Here is a 17,927-nt window from a genome sequence, read left to right as displayed (position 1 = left end):
TTTCGGACCCAAAACCCGGACCGAACCACAAAAGGAGGGGGAGTTTCCATATTTATCAAGGATATCCACACCTCCAGGTTAGTGGCATTGCACGAAGTATTGGAGGCCATCCATGTGCAACTAACAGTGGGCAAGACTGCTTTTCAGTTTATAGCATCCTACAGACCACCCTCTCAAAGTCAGGAATCCCACTCGGCTTTCCTGAAAACATTGGAGAACATGAAGATCTCTCCGAACACTATTATATTGGGTGACTTCAACTACCCAAACATTGACTGGGAGCACTACTCAAACCCCAGCACCTTAGCCCAAAGGTTCCTGGAAATTATAAACTCAAATGCTATGGAACAACTAGTCACCACTCCCACAAGAGGGGACAACATACTAGACCTGATCATTACCAACATGGGGACGCTATGCTCCACACCAGAAGTATATCCCTCATTGGTAAGATCAGACCATAAATTAATTTCACTGGATGTCCACATCCCGACCCCACCCCAGCCCAGAAAACCACAGTGAAAAACTTCTCAAAGTGAACTTCTCACTTCTCAAAACCGAAGTGGAATCCTTCAAGGCCCCAGGGCCAGTGGAAACTATGGCCCAAACTGCAGAATCCTATATAAACGCATTCTACAGACATCTCCAGGAATGCATGGATCATGCTATCCCAAACAAAACCAAGACCCAATCATCCAAAGGCAGGCGTCCAGTCTGGTGGACCCCTGCCATAAATAAACTGTACAACAGAAGGAGGAAGCTACTACATGATAGAGCAAAATCCCTAATAGGGAATGCATCTCTGATCAGTACTAGCAAAAAATTACGATCCTCATAAAATCCTCCAAGGCCAGCTTCGAGAGAAAAATTGCACAGGACACCAAAGACAATCATAAGGCTTTTTTCAGTTATGTTAGGAACCTGGGATGCAACTCCCAGACTTGTTCTGAGTTTATTCTAAATGACAAAAAATACACTGAACCCACAGACATCGCCAATATCCTGGCAGACAGGTTCAGTGCAAACTTCTCCACCCCCTCCCCCCCAAAAGAGCAAGTATCTATCCCGGCAGAGGGCTGCCTCCCAAACATCTCTGATGCTCAGGTGAAGCCTGCCCTCTCCAAAGCAAAAAACACTGCTTCCATGGGACCAGATGGCATCCCAGGTTGCGTCCTACATGAACTCCAAGAGGAACTAATCCCTCAAATAAAACAGCTATGCAATCTCAGCCTCACTACAGGATATGTGCCCACAGAATGGCATACAGCAACAGTGGCCCCACTCCACAAAGGTGGAGCCTCTACGGACCCTGGAAACTATCGCCCCATAAGCCTGACTAGCTTAGTCTGCAAGGCTATGGAGAGGATCATCATGGAGCTCATAAACAAAGACATTGGGGACCTACAGACACTAGATCCTACCCAGTTCGACTTTGTCAAGGGCAGATCCTGCCTTTTGAACCTGGTTGACTTCTTTAAAACAGTCACCAAAGCCATAGATGAAGGGAAGGTAGTCCACACAGCCTATCTGGACCTTGCAAAGGCATTTGACACAATACCCCACTCGGGCATCATAGATAAGCTATCCAGCTTAAATATAAACCCCTATGTCACAAGATGGGTCACAAACTGGCTCAAAGACAGAACCCACAGAGTGAGAGTTGCTGGAGCCATGTCAGACTCGAAACCAGTCACAAGTGGCGTCCCACAGGGTTCTGTCCTGGGACCACTTTTGTTCGGTATATACTTTTCCGAGGTACAGGCAAACATGGGAAGACTATGGCTCACCAAGTTTGCAGATGACTGCAAACTGGGCACCATAATCGACTCTCCAGTTGACACAAACATCCTTCAAAAAGGTCTCACAGAGACAGATAACTGGTGCCAACACCATGGTTTAAAGCTAAATGCCAAAAAATGTATAGTCATACCCTTTGGCAAAAACAATGTGCCCACAAATTACCACATAGGCGGAAACCCATTAAGTACAGAGAAAGTTATTAGGGACCTGGGGACCCAAGTTGATAGCAATCTCTCCTTTGAAAATCACATTGCCAAAGTGGTTAGAAAGACCTTCTACATAGCCCACCTCATCACGAAGGGTTTCACATCTAGATCAAGAGAGGTAATCGTGCCCCTTTATTCATCCCTCATCAGGCCCATCATAGAATACAATGCCCTTTTGGGATGTACCTTACCCGACACCTGCAGCAATTAGAGAGACCCCAAAAGTATCTCACCAAGAGGATCAAGGGTCTCAAACAGATGACATATGCTGCTCGGTTAAAAAACTCCAGCTCTACTCAGTTGCATACCGCCTACTTCGAGGCGATCTATGCCTGACATACAAAGCTATGTCAAATCCAGAATTAATGGACATGCTCCACCTCAATAAATCTAAATCCCTTAGAGCCACACGCTCGAGGGACTTGAACCTCAGCACAGAAATAAATAGAACTTGCTGGAGGGACAGGTTCATAACCCAGAGGCTCCCTTCGCTCTGGAATAGAATTCCAGTTCATGTGAGGCAGAGCACCTCACTGAATCTCTTCAAGAAGAATCTCGATAGGTGGATGGGGGATCGTAGGTTTGTCCCAGGGATTACTCCCGTGCCACTATTAGACAGAGGCACAGTAAACTAAACCTTAAAAAGGGCACAGTATACTCAAAATCAAGGGGTGGCGTAAGCCATACAGAATCGGGCTAGGCTTATAATTGCCCCAGGGCAGATAGCCTCGTATGAACCTATGAACCTATGTAACATAAAAATCAGAATTGGATTTAGCAATGGGGACTGACTTTAAGGAATGTTCAGCTTTAGGGACATCTGGGACATCATCAGGAACAGAAATAGATACTGAGACGTTCCTCAATATGAACATTGTCTGAGCTGCTCTGAGTTCTAGAGTCTGTATCACAGGTATGATGCTGCTATATTGATTCAGACACCAGAAGAAGATGCCTGAGGTTTCTCCTGTATTATATACCCTCAGATTCCACTAACTAGGATCTCGGCTCAGCACTTATACCTTTCACTTGACCAACTCGATCAAAGCCTTTCGCAATTTGCATCCTCACTGTCGCTCCTTCTTTCAATGGACGAAGAAATCTGCTCATTTTATCATAGCCAGATTTCTAAAAAGAATGTTTCTTGAATAGTTGGGCTTTGATTGCTCTGTTGTTTTTAGCACTAGGCACCAATAAACTAGAACTGATAGGCAAGGTTGTTCTGGTTTACCTAGATAGAAGTCTCTGAGCAGGCGAGCCAAGTAGGTTGTCACAGGGTATATTTCTGAGATTAAGTACATTCAAGAAGATATCGGTATTGTTACACTTTGACCTCTCTAGTAAATGCTTTGCACTCTCTACTGCATATTCAGCCAGGCTGTTTGACTGTGGGAATTCCGGACTGCTAGTAATATGGATAAAGTCCCACTCTTTTGCAAATTTCTGAAATAATTGACTGGTAAACTGGGTACCGTTGTCAGAAATAACTTTGTGTGGACAACCGTGGACTGAGAAATTATATTTCAACTTAATAATAACAGTACTGGACATTAGGTTAGGTAGCAAATCGATCTCAAACCAGTTTGAATAAGACTCTACCAACACTAAGCAATGCTGATTGTTCCACTCAAATATGTCAGTGGCTACTGTTGACCAAGGTAGTTCAGAAATCTGGATTAGCTGAGGCGGCTCTTTTTGCAAATGCAGTTTAGTACTAGTGCATACTGAACAAGATGAAAGCACTGTCTTTTGACAGAGAAGGCCAAAATACTAGCCCTCTTACCCTTCTTTTGGTAGCTTCAGAACCTGGGTAGCCATGATACAAAATTTGAATGTATTTATGTTGTAAGGAAGTAAGAACGATAACTTTAGGATCTTTGAAAATTATACCAACTTCCATCAACATCTCATCTCTGTAAGGAAAATAAGGTTGTATTTCTGTCAGTACACAAGATTGCTTTGAAGGCCATCCAACATCGATGAAGTCGTTGAGCTTCTGCAAAGTTGGATCAGTCTTTGTATGATTTCTCAGCTCAAGTCTCGTGGTAGAAAAATTACATACTTCTATGACATCAAAGTAAACATTCTCTGCATGAAGCTTTTCTGTGGTATTTCTGGGTGATCTGGATAAAGTATCAGCCAGATAAAGAAGTTTGCCTTTTGTATAGACCATTTTGAACTTGTATTTTTGTAATCTGAGCATCATTCTTTGTAGTCTTGCTGGAGCTGTATGCATAGGCTTCTTTAAAATAGTGACTAGGGGTTCATGATCAGTCTCGATCTGGATAGCTCAGCCATAGATATAATCATGGAATTTCAAACATGCGAACACAATTGCCAAAAGTTCCTTCTTAATTTGAGCATACTGCATTTCAGTGAAGGTAAGAGTTCTAGACACATAGGCAACTGGTCTGCCTTCTTGAAGAATAACTGTACCAAGACCAAAGTTTGAAGCATCCCAGGAAAAAAATTACTGGTTTGTGGACATCATAGTATCTCAATGTAGGTGGATTAGTAGTTTGCTGTTTGAGATTATCAAATGTTCTCTGATGCTGTTCCAGCCATGACCAGGCAACATGTTTGTGTGTCAGCTCTCTTAAAGCTACTGATAACTCACTAAAGTCAAGAATAAATTTTCTCAAATAGTTAACCATACCAAGGAAGCATTGTAGGGCTTGGATATTGTCTGGAGCTGGCATCTCAAGAATAGCTGTTTGTTTGGAAGGGTCTGGTTGTAAACCTGTACTGGTAAATAAATGACATATATAAGTAACTTCTGGCAGCTTGAATTTACATTTCAGAGTACTGAGCTTTATGTTCACTTCATGCGCTATGTCCAGAACTTTCCTGAGGTTTCTGTCATTCTCTGCTTCTCCATTACCTCCAACCAGTAAATCATCTACTATTATAGCTCACGGATAACACAAAAAAATTTGTTCCATTGCAAGCTGAAAGACTTCACTGGCAGACTTTATTCCAAAAGGCATCCTGAGAAATCTGCATCTACCAAATAGAGTACTAAATGCACTCAGTAGTGAAGATTTGCGATGAAACATCACTTGCCAAAAATTAACTCTTTGCATCTAAGACAGAAAAAACAGTGCCACTTGGCATGATGGTGGCAACTTCCTCAACTGTACACATAGGATGATGAGGTCTCTTTAATGCTTTGTTCACATCTCTTGGGTCAATGTATATTCTGATTTCATCTGAGCTTTTCTTATGAGCAAGTACCATGGAAGACACCCACTCAGTTGGTTCTGTGACTGGACAAATGCAATCACACCTTGCTGTACCATCTTGTCTAACTGAACCTTGACTTTGTCTTGCACAGCTATCAGAACTTTTCTCACTGGTCTGACCACTGGACTGACCTCTGGGTCTACTTTCATGGAGTACACAAATGGAAGTTTGCCTAGCTTGTCATTGAAAGCATCAGCATACTCTGAGAAAATAGCATCAGTGAAGTTGGAACTAGGACATGTGCTTACATGATGGATTTCTTTGGTGAAAGAAAGTAGTTTAATTCTTAAACTGTCTCTAAGACCTAATAATGACTGTCTTCTGATAACATAGAATTGCAAGCTGTAACTGTTCCCAGCTGAATAGCATGAAAGCACTACCTGAGCCCTCAGTTTGAATCTCTTCACCTCCATAAGCAACTAGCTTCACACAATTAGCCAAATTAAGTTGTTCACTAGCTTTTACTCTAGTAAATGTTTCTACTGACATAACATTACATTTTGAACCAGTGTCTACCTTGAGTTCTGTGGGTTTACCATTGATTAGGACAGTACAAAACACTTCATTCTTTGCCAACAAATCTATCGCATTAACCGTTTCATCAACCACTGATATACCATCTACATAGAAAGTAGGGTTGCAGCTTTCTACATGATCAACTTGCTTTTTTGAGTGACCTTTCTTAATGACTGAATGAGGCTCTTCTCTCTTTTAGACTTATGATTGGCACTACGGTTGTGGCAGTTAACAATAAGACTTGACTTGGGTTTTGCTGACTCACCCTTATACTGCACTGAGTATGTCTCTTTTGCTGAGCTAGTCTTAGAGCTTGCTGGAAAGTTATGGGTCCTCCCTGGAAAACCTGCAGGGGCTGCAGCTGCCATGTGCTTAGGCCTGTTTCTGCTAGCCACATGCTGCATGCTGTTTACTCTTTCTCCAGAGGCTGCTGGAACCATGCTCTTATCACTTGCAAGCATACTTGTGTGCCTTTTTGTGAGCTCATGGATTTGACAAATCTCTATAGCTTTGCTCAACAATAAATCACTGTCATGAAGCAAAATCTTTCTCACTGTGGCATTATTAACACCACAAACAAGCCTGCCCTTTATCAACTCATCTTTCACATCACCAAATCTAAACATTTTGGCTTTATTTCTCAAGTCAGTGATATAAGCTGCAAAATTTTCTCCTGGTCTTTGGTCTCTTGTATAAAACAGGTGCCTCTCTAATGTAACATTTGTCTGGGGTTACACATTTCTCTAACTTTACATTTCAAGCACCCAAGGTGCTCTCTTAATTCAGCCAGTACAACAATATGGCAGTTTTCCCCCTCTCCTGCATATACTGCTGTTGCATACATAAATAAGCGTTCTCTTTCAATGGCTTCTAACCCCACTAACTTAAACACAATGAATGCCCTTGTATGTGCATCTTTGTCAGAAAAAGCTGTTTGTATGAAAATGTTGTATTCTTGCTTAAATACCCTCCAATTCTCTGCAATATTATGATCAAACACAATTGGACTGGGTCTGCAAAATGCCTCTGCCATATCAACACACAGTAGTGAAGGTGCTTGAAATCATGTATGAACATATACACATATATATGCCAGAAAATGTATGCCCGAACTTGTAATTATGCCCAATAGCACAACAAATGCTTTGAAACAACTGCACTTTGCTAAATAAGTCTCCATAGCACAAGAACACTTTAATATCACTGTACTTTGTGAAACCACCCTTTATCAGTGTAAGAAATACTTTGGAATGACTGTACTTGCGAATGAACTGTACGCACCACAAGAAGCACAGAGTAAGAAACACTTCGAAAAGAATGCACTTTGCAATGAACTGTATACAACACAAGAAATTTTTCCAAATGGCTGTACTTTGTGAAATAATTCTGTACAGTGTAAGAAGCACTTTGAAATGGTGGCACACTGTGAATAAATGTACACAGTACAATAAACTTTTTTGAAATGGCTGTAATTTGACTGCACTTTGCAAAATAACTGTACCTTGCACACAGTAAACTCTGAAATAAAGGCACAGTAATAAAGTACACACTGAAAACACTTTGCACACTCTGAGATACTTCGAACAACTCTAGTTATGCTTTGAATGACTTCGGTCAATGCGAAATAGTAGCTCATGACAAAACACGGTTGTTTACTAAGACACATGCAGTTGCCTTGCTTTTCTAAGCTTATTTTATCCTTTTATTGTAATTGTTATGTCCATTTAATCTCCTATCATGCTCATTATACTTTTCTTGTGCTTGTTTTACTTTAAGCATGCTCATTATGCAAACTGGAGGTAATTCTGAACCCCATAGAAGTATTTCTGATAATTTTATCAAATACTGTGGTTTCAAACAGTTTGTTTAATTAATAATGTGTTTTGTGCCTCTCATGTGATTAATAATACGTTTTGTGCTACTCGTTTGATTAATAATGTGTTCTATGCTCTACAAATGCTCCGTATCGTTTTATTTGCAAAATAAATAATCTGTGCAAGTTTTGGTTACCTGATGTTCATTTCTGGCCTTTTTTAATTGTTTGAGCACTGCATCACCCAACCTGCTCAATATACCTTCACCATCAACTCTGCACCTCATGGCTTGAAGAAGTTGCACTCTTAATCACATTTCTGACACCATGTCACTCATCTAGTCAGGATAAAACAGATGAACAGTTGTGGTTTAGTTCAAGCAGCTTTAATATACACAGACACATCAGGATTGAGGCTTAGTAACTTAAACTTAAATAAACTTATAAACAGACAGACCTTTGCATTCATACATGTTAATACTCTGGCTGTTCTTTCATAATGGCACTGCTGCCTGCACATGCTCACTATTTATATGCGCATAACTACACTTGGAAATGCTTTTTAAAGTTGTTCTACAAAGGGTATACATGGTTAGACTTATAAAGACCTTAAGGCCTTAAGACCTACTAACCTATGAACCTATGTTACCCAACAGTGTAAATAATGTTTGCTCTCTTCTTGGATAAACAGTGCCCACCCCATCTCTCAAACAAGCCTCCTCCTAAAGTTAAGCAGTTTGACACACTATCTGCCTCTATAAAGGAGCTTGACAACAGGATGAGTATTTATAATTTCACCCCAATTTGATTGGCCTGGCCATCCTTACAAAGGGAGGCAAACCCTAAGGGTAGGTACTGATAAAGTGGAAATGGCCTTGCAGCTCATTTGCCTTGTAATGCCTATGATCTTATGATGATCCTATAAATACACTTATAATAAGTACATACCAGCCCCAACAACTTAAAGGAAAATAAATGAATTGTACTTAAGTAATAATAAAAATACTGAAACGGAGTCAAAAGGCAACCACGAAACGAAACAATCGCCACCAGGAAGTCAGCCAAAGCTCTTTATTCCAAAACCAAGCAGACAAGGCTGTCACCAGCCACGAAAAAACATGTAAACGCCTTAATCCTCTGATAACGGACAGTATGCGTTTTCGTCAGATTCTCGACTTCTTCAGACAATCAGTACATTCAATTAACACACATGGCTGACTTCCTGGTGGCAAGCTTTGGCTGACTTCCTGGTGGCAAGCTTTGGCTGACTTCCTGGTGGCAAGCTTTGGCTGACTTCCTGGTGGCGATTGTTTCGTTTCGTGGTTGCCTTTTGACTCCGTTTCAGTTTGGTTGCATTTCCCACTTTTAATAATAAAAATACTGTAAACATGAAGTAAAATATGCATATGTTGGCAAACAAGGAAATTTAAAGGAAAATCAATGAATATAGATAGATTACATACTCCAGATATTTAAGTTCCTGACTAGCTTGCTACAAGAATACTGTCCTTAAAAAAATAGTTATATAGACACAAGACCAGTCATCACAACAACATTTTTTTAATTGTTAAAGCACAGAGTCATAATGTGTGTGCCTTACCCAGTGACTGTGTCCATGATATCATTGTGTTGATAGAAAATATGTTATAAACCATTTTTTCCTCAGCTTAACAGTCGCCAGGTTTTGTCAAAACACATCCACGTTTGTTTTTCTTAGAAATGAATCCTAATGTTTTCTTTTCACAATGAAAACCGTGAAGATAAAGATGCGAATTAAAAAAAGGGGGGGATACATTGTTGCTCTCATAATGGTTTCATTTAGCCTGGTATCACCATTGGCTTCACAAGGAACATAATGGAATATTGTATAATAATAGGTAATATTACAGTAGGAGTTATAGGAGTTGTATCAACATATCACATGATATGTACTTAATGCAAATTGCAGAATAGCATGTCACATTCTGGAAGTATTCAGAGGAGCATATCACACTGCAATAGAGTTTTTTTTCTTTTCTTGACTGACTGATTGATAAGGTATATAAAACTGAGAAGATGCCTAGAGGAATTAAGTAAGGATTGTACTGCAGTGAGAGCAACCTAGTGGTGGTTAACTTAGGGTATAGTAGTTATATGTACAAAGGAAGGTCTTATGTGACTAAATAAGGAAAGGTAATTTAGATGGAATGGAGCCTGTCAAAGATAGAGGAGATTTATCCAGGGGGAGAGATATAGTGACAGATTTAGGTTTTCTTGAACTATGATTTTAGTGAGGACTAGAAGAGGTTAGGTTTGCTGATCTGTTGAATGGTGGTACATGAGATTTTAGCAACAAAGCTAGAGTAAAGGCAGTCGCCATCAAAGTTATGGGAGGGAGTGATATAGCTCAGGAATTTGTCAAAGGAGTACATTTTTCTAGTTGGAGTAAATCACTGAAGAAAACTTTTAAGGGATATGCAGCTATCTGGGATGTGTAAGATTTGATGTGCTATTGTGAGCTGACAGCCGTTAATTTTGGTAATAAAGCCAAATGAGTTGTTTGGTTATGCAGCGGTAGACTCAATTGCTTATGTTTGCAATGATCCTAGTTATTTTTTTACAGCACTGCTCAAGATCTGCAGGCTAGGTTGAATGTAAATCTGTGAAGATGGAACAGTATTTAACAGTGTGGGAAGAAAGTAAACAGTTGATGTCCATTTGTGATCACAGTCCTAAGTAGAATTTTGCCCAGTATAGCAGTCCAAGTTTTTGATTTGTTTTCAGGACTACCTGTTGGAAATGTAGATCAAGTTTTCGATTTTAATCAATGATAACACCTAGGGTTAATCACTTTCATATTTAATGTGCTACACTATTTTATTTTATATATTCTTATTCTGCAGTTCCACCAGTTAAAAATTGATGGGTCATGTGGCATCCATTCGATAATAGAGGTGAGGTGTGGGCCCACTCCTCTTTTATAATGGAATATTACATAATAGTAAGTGCTCAGGTGGTCTTTTTTACTCCGCACTTGAGAACAGGAGATGCAGTTTTGCAGGAGCATCTGTATATACTGCAGCAATTAATGATAAAGCATTCTCAGCAATATCTGTGGTCAAAGACGGCTTTAATATTAAGCATAATGCCCTAATTTTCAGTTAGCCTGAAATCTAATAATACTGTTTTGTTTATATTGCTAATGACAACTTTTTAATAGAGGCTAGAATTTCCCAGCACACACAAATAGGCATATGCCTGTATGCACACACACACACACACACACACACACACACACACACACACACACACACACACACACACACACACACACACACACACACACACACCCTTAGCTACATCAGACTACCAGTAAAGCTTCCTGGTAACAATGTTGTCATCATTCATAAATACATATAATTGTGCCAGGGTATATTATTATCCAGTTAGGCATACATCTAAATCACAGTACAGTCAAAACAAAGAGATACACAGCACAAAAACTATGATCACAGCATCAGAGATGAAATCTTGGTTCAAATACGTCCAGTGCAAGTCTCTCTGTTGTGTAACTCTGCAGAACTTATTTAACTTTCTTTTGCTTTGAACATAGTCTTGATCATAGTATACCTACTAGGTTAATAATATCAGCCAGTCTCTCAACCAGCCAATGAAATCAAACACCAATTTAACCACATGCTACTAACACATGCCCTTTACAGCATACTTGGGAAATCACCATTTGGGTAGCTTAACTAGCATCCCTCTCAGCCTTCATTAGCTGATTCTTTCTATTATGTCTGCTACAGCAAAGTGTTTCATTCATAGACAGGCAATGACAACTAACATGTTTTTTTAAATTAATTTGTTAACTGGGTATGCCCACTAACAAAAGTGTCATTTTTCAAAAATAGGCCAGGAGTACTGTCTGTATATCTTGTTCAGACTCAGAGTTTACAAATGAAGGCTGACAGAATTAAAACCAGCACTACAGGATGAAGCTTATTAGCAGCTTATAGTCTTTATCCACCCAAGTCTGTTAAGTCTCTTGTACAACTTCACCTTCATTCTAAACAATTAGCTTCTGGAAAACATACATAACTATCCCTGCACCATTTGTGCTCCCTAAGGAATTTAGTCACTTGCAGAAGAAACAGTTTGTTTTCAGGTACAGCTATGGTGTATCATCTTCCCTTGTGGCTATTTTTTATAAACATATTAACTATCCTGCACTGCATTGCACAAGACTGTACTCTACTTAAACAGCAACAGAGCTATGAAGTACTACAGATGAGGTCATTTTTATGTCATTACTGTCCTACAGTTATTACTATCCGTCACACTCTAACATTTCTTGTTAACTGTTGTTATGGCAGTCCTAGTCATCTTGTTTTTATTCTTCAGAAAGACTTTCCAAGAAATGGAGCACTCCTACACTCAGAGCAGATAGTTGCTTGCAAACTGGCCAGCACTGAAGGTATCAGAATTTTATGTCATGCAATACCATGCTGGGCCCACTGAACTGTAACATAGCTCAGACTGTGTGTGTGTGTGTGTGTGTGTGTGTGTGTGTGTGTGTGTGTGTGTGTGTGTGTGTGTGTGTGTGTGTGTGTGTGTGTGCGCACTTTGTGCATGTGTGTCTGGGTGTAAACATTTGATTTCAAGTCTGCTAAAAAAATCTTTTGTTTCATTTCTCTGGTGAATTAAATAACATAATATCAATGAATATTGTTATTTTCAATAAAAATGTCATAATCACTTGCATTAAAAGCATATTTGAGTGTGATAAAAGAAGGAGTTTAAAGGCAATCCATGTGTGTGCCACACAAAACCACTTGGTCATGCTTTTTAATGAGCCTCCAGTGTTAGTGACGTAACTCGTATTTTCTATCAATTAAACCAGCATATATATTGAAAGAAACTGAAGCTATGATTTACAGATAGATATATATGACACAGCAGTCAACACCTTGCACTGGAGGGATGTAGAAGAACACTTTATCATGCCATTTATTAGAACGTAAAAGTGAAGAGGAGATTCACAGACAGCATAACATAACCACTACCCTGAGCAATGCAATGAGGCAAAATAAATCCAAAAGTATTGAACAAGCATGGGACAAGGATATGGGAGAAAATATTTATCTATGATAGCTCTGAATGAACTGGATGTGAGTCTGTGTTAATGCCCAGGCTCCCTATATGTGCCACCTACACATAATAAACAGTGTGAGACATGCACACAAAAACATAGGTTCATAGGTTCATAGGTTGGTACTAGGCTATTGGCCCTAGGGCCTATACAAGCCTAGCCATAACAATTCCCTGGCTATTTCTTCCCACACTATTTACTTCCCTGGACCCCTGTCTAGCAGGGCGACTGATGTGATCCTGGGGTAAATTTCCTTTCTCCCGTCCAATCATCAAGGTTCCTTTTGAAGAGGGCCAAGGAGGCACTCTGCTTGACATGTATGGGTGGTCTATTCCAGAGTCTGGGGAGTCTCTGTGTCAGGAACCTATCCCTCCAGCAAGTTTTGTTTATCGTGATGACAAGATTTAGATCCCTGGAGTGTGTGGCTCTGAGGGATTGAGATTTCTTTAAGTGTAGCATGTCCAACAGCTCTGGGTTTGATATGGCCTTGTATGTTAAGCAGAGATCGCCTCGGAGTAGAGGATATGCGACAGAGTATAGCTGGAGTTTTTTAACATGGTTAGCATAGGGCATCTGCTTTAGGCCTATGATTCTTTTAGTGAGGTATTTCTGTGGTCTTTCAGCTGTTGCAGATGTCTTGTGAGGTACATACCAAACGGGGCATTATACTCTATAATGGGTCTAATGAGGGATGAGTACAGTGGGACAATGACCTCCTTTTTTCTGTATGAAAAGCCCTTAGTGATGAGGTGTGCCACATAGAAGGATTTCCTGACTGTTGTGGCTATGTGGTTATTGAAGTTGAGACCACTGTCCACCCATGTCCCTAAGTCTCTTATCACATTTTTGGTGTTTAGTGTACTGCTACCTATGTGATAATTCACGGGTACATGTTTTTTCCCAAAGGGGATAACTATACATATTTTGGCATTGAGACTTGAGCCCATGGCTCTGGCACCAAGCATCTGTTTCTGTAAGGCCCTTTTGTAGAGTATCCACATCATTTGGGGATTCAATAATGGTTCCCAGTTTGCAGTCATTTGCAAACTTTGTTAGCCAGAGTCCCTTAGTGTTGGCCTGTACTTCAGAGAAGTAGATGCCAAACAAGAGAGATCCCAGGACTGAACCCTGAGGTACTCCACTTGTCACTTGTCTGGAGATGGATTTGGAGTCAGCTACTTTTACAGTGTGGGTTCTGTCAGTAAGCCAGTTGGCAACCCATCGAGTGACGTAGGGACTAATGCCAAGCTTAGTAAGTTTATCTATGATTTCAGAGTGGGGAATGTTGTCAAAGGCTTTGGCAAGGTCCAAATAGGCTGTGTGGATTGCCTTACCCTAGTCGACGGCTCTGGAGACTGATTTGAAGAAGTCAATAAGGTTCATGAGACAAGATTGGCCCTTTACGAATGCAAACTGGGTGGGGTCCAGTGTTTTAAGGTTGCCAATGTCTTTATTTATAAGTTCCATGAGAATACGTTCTATGGCCTTGCAGATCAGGCTCGTCAGACTGATGAGGCGGTAGTTCCTGGGATCCAAGGTGGATTCCCCCTTGTGGAGTGGGATAACTGTAGCTGTGCGCCACTCAGTGGGCATGAAGTCTTAGCTGAGAGTATGATTAAACATGACACTTAGGTGAGGTGCCAGTTCATTTTGTAGTTCATGTAGTACACAGCCCGGGATGTTATCTCATCTCATGGATGCTGTATTCTTAGCTTTGGAGAGTGCATTTCTTACCTGTGTGGCCGTTATTACTGGAATTTGGCAATCTTCCAGTACTGAGATGGGCCATTTAGGGGGTGAGAGGGGGGGTGAAGATGGCACTGAATCGATCTGCCAAGATATTGGTAATATCCTTGGGATCAGTATATTTAATGCCATTCTGTTGTAGCTCAGAGCAGATCTGAATATTGCCATTTAGATTCTTGACATAGTTATAGAATGCCTTGTGATTGTCTTTGGAATATTTGGCAATTTTATTTTTGTAACTAGCTTTGGAGGATTTTATGAGGGATCTCAGCTTCTTACTGAGGTTGGTAAGGGAGTTTTTTGCATCCTGGGATTTTCCACTTTTCTGCAACAGTTTTTTTCCTTTTGTTGTAAAGTTTGTTATGGCAGGGGACCACCAGATTGGCTTCCTTTTTTTGGAGGAGAGAATCTTGGTTCTATTTGGGATGGCACGATTCATGCATGAATGGATGTGCTCGTACAGTGCCTTAGTGTAGGACTCAGCAGTCAAACTTTCAGTTCCCGTCTGCATGGGTGTCATGAAGTTTGTAACTTCTGACTTGAGTAGCATGAAGTTGGCCTTGGAGAAGTTTTTATGGAAGTTTCCTTACTGGGGGGTGGGGGTGGGATGTGGATGTTAAGGGTGATTAGGTTAGGGTCTGACCTGACCAATGAGGGGGTGACCATAGTTGTGGAGCATTGATTTCCCGTGTTGGTAATGACCAGGTCTAGGATATTGGAGCCCCTGGTAGGACTATGGATTAGTTGATCCAGGTCATTGGAATTTATGAATTCCAAGAACCGTTGGACAAAGGTGTTGGCGCATGAGTAGTTTTCCCACTTAATGGCAAGGGAGTTGAAATCACCCAGTATTAGGGTGTTTGGTTGTATATTAATGTTTTCCAGTATGTTTAGAAAAGTGTAGTGAGAATCTTGGGGCATGGCGGGGGATCTGTAGCAAGCTACAATTTTGATTGCATTATTACCTAGTGTTAGTTGCACTTGGAGAAATTCAGATGCATTGTGTTGGGCAACTAACCTGGTGGTGTGAATATCCTTGGTGAATATGGACACTCCTCCACCTTTAGTGTTTCGATCCTGGTTTGGTAGCCGAAAAGTGCAGTAAGAGTTGTAGCCTGGTATTGTAGGGGTGCTCTCTGGAGCCTTGAACCAGGTCTTAGTTACTGCACAGATATCGATGTTCTCCATTTTTAGGAGTGCCTCAAGAGAGTGCATTTTGAGGTTTAGACTTCTAGCATTGAGTAGCATTACCTTCATATTTTGCATGCTTGTACCTGGTACGGTGGTGGTTTTGTCCTTTGAACTTTACCTACAAAAGGCACTATAGGGGTGGCAAGAGCCTTAGCCAGTAACCTGAACCCCAGGGGTGACAGGTGCAGACCATCTCTGGCAAAGCATCATGGTCTGTCGATCATGTCACCCCAGGCAGACAGATACTGGATCCCCTTTGAATGACACCAGAAGCTTAGCCAATTGTTGAAGTAAATCATTTTGTCCTTATATTGTGGTATAATTCTGGGCGCAGGCAGGATGCTACTCAAGGCTAGGGTCATACCTGCCTGGGCCACATGATCCAAGAGCTCTTCCATGTGTCTTTTCATGTAGTCCAGGGAGGTATGTCTCAAGTCATTCACTCCAACATGGACAATGACAGAGTCATATTTGTACTTGTTGTAGAGTGACTTGAGTGCATGAGTTATGTGGCAGATCCTGGCACCCGACAGGCAGCTCACTGTAATTTTCTCCTTGTTCAGCATGGTGAGTGGGACATCAGTGTGCCTGACTATAGAGTCACCTATGACTAAAGTGTTAGGTACGTTGTCTTCCCTTAGGGGCTGTTGCTGGGTGGCACACTAATGTTGTGAGCTATGTGTCACTTTGGTTGTGATTGGTGTTTGTTTACGTTTCAGCTTCAGAGGTCCTTGTTGCTTGGGCAGGTTACAGTTAAGGGCCTCCGCATATGTGGATTTAGTGTTGCTATGTGTGGGTGTTGGTGGTGTGAGTTTAGAAGGGCTATGTGTTGCTTGAGGTGTAGTGTGGGTGTTAACCTTCTCCTTTTGACTGTCTAGCACAATCTTGGGTGGAGAGAGCATTGCTTCCAGTTTGGCTATGTAAGTGCATCTCTCACAGGTTGTAGTGTTGGGTGGTAGGAGGAGAGGGTTTTCTGTGTACATGAAGCAATTGCTGCATTGCCCCAGTATGCCCAGATTCACCAGGTGGACAGGAGAAAATAGATAATGTAAAACAGTTTGAAAAATAACATGATCGAGAGCACATAGAAATGAAAAGGAATATTCAGCATCAAATTATCTGGGTCACCAGGAGCATACTGGGGATGGTTTCATGCTGGTAGTGGCACAGATAACCCTCACATACAGGAATGACTCACAGACTATGCAATGATCTCACATGGCAACTTGCAACAGGAATGTAATGTTACATGCTTTGATAGGACCAGTGCAAGTACATTTTGTTGGGAGGGATACACTCAACGTATGATTGACAACAATGAATCAACACTAATATCTATCAAAAATGGTATCAGAGAAGGGTGCCCTCTATCCCTGTAGCTTTTCAGTCTACATATTGAACCTTTATTCTTGTTTCTTACACAAAGGACATATTACAATATCCCCCAACCTTTCAGAATTAAGATAGGTCTGATGACCTTTGCTGATGATGTCAACATTTCCTCACTTGTCTAAATTAAGATATGTCTAAAATGTTACATTCAACAAGCATTTTTTAAGAAAACTCTATTTATAAGCAAAATCCTCAAAAATTTACCTTATTCCCTTTAAATCAAAATGTAATTACACTTATATAACCAACTTAGTGAGGTTAAAATCCAATCACTCTGTGAAATACATGGCCATAACAGTTCACCAAAATCAGTTATGAAATTATCAAATATATTAAAAGTGTACACTAGTATACAAGATGATTTAAAGAAATGGGCAAAACTTAATTAATATTTTATTCTAAGGTGGTGATTAACTATTTTATATTACATTTCCTTTCCAGAATCTCATATAATAAATTTACTGTACCTAACTCTGAGAGTTGGTCTGCCTGATTTTCTTATATACTTCTTCTTCTTTTGACTTTTCCTGGTTAGGGGTCACCACAGTGGATCACCTGTCTGCTCATGATTGGCAGTGGAATTTTATGGTGTTGGGCTGCCAGCCCGGTGCCCAACCTTCCACCAAAGGCACACACACACATACCTAGGGCCAATTTACAGTGTCCAATCCACCTAAAGCATGTCTTTGGGATGTGGGAGGAAACTGGAGCACATGGAGAAAACCCACATGACCACAGGAAGGACATGCAGACTCCACACAGAAGGTACCCTAGTCGAGGATCGAACCGGAGAACCTCTTGCTGTGAGGCGGCAACTCTAACCCCTCCACCACCGTGGCCACCCTGATTTTTTTATATACTATTTAATGGTAAACTTGAGGAGACAATT

The sequence above is a fragment of the Protopterus annectens genome, chromosome 7.part0 (assembly GCF_019279795.1).
Source record: "Protopterus annectens isolate FY-2018-M chromosome 7.part0, PAN1.0, whole genome shotgun sequence".
Classification (NCBI taxonomy): Eukaryota; Metazoa; Chordata; order Ceratodontiformes; family Protopteridae; genus Protopterus; species Protopterus annectens.
This window is presented reverse-complemented; position numbering follows the sequence as displayed.